General features: G+C 31.3%; 1 non-coding gene across 1 annotated transcript; it reads right to left on the bottom strand.

The window, feature by feature from the left end:
* Positions 1-2392: 2392 nt before the first annotated feature.
* LOC119541079 lies at positions 2393-2496 on the bottom strand. Its single transcript, XR_005218207.1, has one exon. It is a non-coding gene; the product is annotated as a U6 spliceosomal RNA (small nuclear RNA).
* Between the last annotated feature and the right edge of the window lie 514 nt (positions 2497-3010).

The following is a 3010-nucleotide window of genomic DNA, read 5'->3' as shown; positions in this document are numbered from 1 at the left end:
TCCTCTTCATGCTAGGAAGCAAATACTACTGGGGTCACTTGGGGGGCGGGGAAGAAAAGGAAAAGAAAAGAAAAGATAGCCTTCTTGACCAAAAGGGGGAAGAGAAATGAAACAAAATAAAGTTTCAGTGGCTGAGAGATTTCAAGTGGAGTCAAGAGGACATTCTGGAGGTTATTCTTATGCATTGTATAGATACCACTTTTTAGTTTTTAGTGTATGGGAATAGCTAGAAGGAAATAACTGAAACTGTTGAACTGCAACCCAGTAGTAGCCTTGATTTTTGAAGATGATTATATAACTATGTAGCTTACACTGTCTGACCATGTGATTATTAAAACTTTGTGGCTCACACTCTCTTTATCCAGTGTATGGACAGATGAGTAGAAAAACGGGGACAAAAAATAATAATAGGGAAGGATGGGGGGATGGGATGTTTTGGGGTGTTCTTTTTTACTTTAAATTTTATTCTGATTCTTAATTTTTTGTGGTAATGAAATGTTCAAAAATTAATTGTGGTGATGAATGCACAACTATATAATGGTACTGTGAACAACTGACTGTATACTTTGGATGACTGTATGGTATGAGAATATATATATCAATAAAATTAAATTTAAAAAAGAAAAAAAAGGACACTGGCGCCAAGCTGAAGGAGCTGGGACAATTTAAACATTGAAATGAATAATGACTAGAATGGACTGAAATACAACAAATATGCTAAAATTCATGAGTTCACAATCATGTTTTTAAAAACCTCACTGGTCACCATTGAAGATGGCCAATGCACCAACTGTACTCATTAAAATAATAGATGAAAGGAAAGAATTAAGCCTTTATCTGCCATTCTTGTATGAACAGTTTGTCAAGGTAACCAAAACACTGTAAGTTCTTCTTTGTGGAAGAATTGCAAATAAAAACAGAAGGAATGATAGAATTAAAAAGTAACCATGTGAAACTCTTAAAGAAATAATGTATCTAAGCAGTTATCACCAAGGATCATCATTGTTAAATGAAAGGTTAACAAGGAACTGCATAATGGAGCAATTAGCTGACTCCATTTTCCTAATAATCATCTTAGCATCACTAATAGTGGGCAAACCAATATTATGTGCATACCAATGAGCACCATAGAAGTACACAACATCACACATGAAAATAAATATTAACCTATGAGTTTTGATCTATTAGTTAATAGAAAACACATGGGCCAGAAGAACAAGTAAAAAATACCATGAGAAAACCATCAGCTAAATCCAGAATGTAGAAAATTTTAAAGGAAAAGTATCCTGGTTTCTCCAATTAATCAATGACAAAAAAGATTAAATGATATTTAAGAAATATACCAACCAAATGCAATGAGTAGATACTGTTAAGACCCTGATTTCAATGAACCAATTGTAAAGAGACTTTTCTAAGATCACTGGAGAAATTGGAACATAGAAAGACTATTGTATGATATTAGGAAATTATTGTTAATGTTGTTAGATGTGATAATGGCATTGTCATTAGGTTAAAAATATGTTTTCTGTTAGAGATACATTTAAGTATTTAAGGTAAAATAATATGATTTCTGGAATTTACCTTAAAATAATTCAGAAAAAAAATGGGAGGTTGATAAATTAAGTAAGATTGGCAAAATGTTGATAACCATTGTAACCAGGTGATGGGTACAAGAAGATTAAACTAGTATTTCTTTTATATATATGTCTAAATTTTTCCATAATAGAAAGTGAAAGGGAGAGGGAGTGGAAAGTTAAGGCTTAAAATGTACAGGGTTCCTATCTGGAATGAAGGAAATGTTTTGGTAACAGATGGTGGTGATGGTAGCATGACATTGTGAATGTAATTAACAGCACTGAAATACATATCTGAATTGGTTAAAGGGGGAAATATTAGGTTGTGACACAATAAATTTTATTTTTAAAACCTCTGGAACTACATAGTGAACCCTAAGTTAAACCATGAATACTGCAATTATAAAAAGTGCTATCATCAGTTGTAACAAATGTTCCACACCAATACAAGGTGTTAATAATAGGATGATACATGGAAACCCTGTATTTTATGTGCTATTTTTTGTTCTGTAAACCCACAACTTCTCTGATAAAAAAATTTTTTAAGTGAAAGGGAGGAGTAAATGGATTGTTATAAAATAAAAGATACTCAAGATACATAAAACCTCAATGCAAAACTGTGGACTTTTATTTGGATCCTGATTTAAACAAACTAAAAAGACATATTTGCAACAATTGGTATCATTTGAAAATAAAAAAGAAATTAGATTGTATTAAAGAATTACTATTAATTCTGTTAAGTGTAATAATGGTGAGTGATAATGGGTTTTTTTTGTTCTTTTTTTGTTATTTTATAATTTTATTTGATAATCAGCTGTAATAATATGGAATGCTTCACAAATTTGCATGTCATCCTTATGTAGAGACTATGCTAATCTCTGTATCGTTCCAATTTTAGTGTATGTGTCACTGAAGCAAGTACAGTGATAATGTTTTTAAGGAAGTCTTTATGGATTAGTATCTATAGGTGAAATGATCTAATCACAGGGAATCTATTTTTAAAAAAATACTCAAGCAAAAAAATGAAAAAGAAGTATTGGGGCAAATAGGTGAAACAAGATAGTTCTAAAAAAAAAATAAATCCATGAGTTTCTATGAGAATTCATGACATGGTGACTAGGCAGAACTCCTAAAGGATGGAAAGAAAGAGTTGGTTGGAAATCCAAAAGGATAGAGAAAGGTAGGGATTGTCTGCACTGTGGAACCAACAGGTCCCTTCACTCTGCTAGATCAAACTTACGCTTCTCAAAAAATCTAGAATAGATCAGAAAAGAATCTTAGCAACTCCTTAAAACCACTCAGAGGGAAGGTTAGAGAGAAGCTTGTTACTTAAAGAAAACCTATAATAACTCCTTCTGAAAAAGGATAGCCACACATAACTAATTAATTAATATTTAATATTTTAATATTTTAATAAATAATTTTAAGTATTTAAA

Source organism: Choloepus didactylus, chromosome 7 (assembly GCF_015220235.1).
Source record: "Choloepus didactylus isolate mChoDid1 chromosome 7, mChoDid1.pri, whole genome shotgun sequence".
Taxonomy (NCBI): domain Eukaryota; kingdom Metazoa; phylum Chordata; class Mammalia; order Pilosa; family Megalonychidae; genus Choloepus; species Choloepus didactylus.
This window is presented reverse-complemented; position numbering and strand designations above follow the sequence as displayed.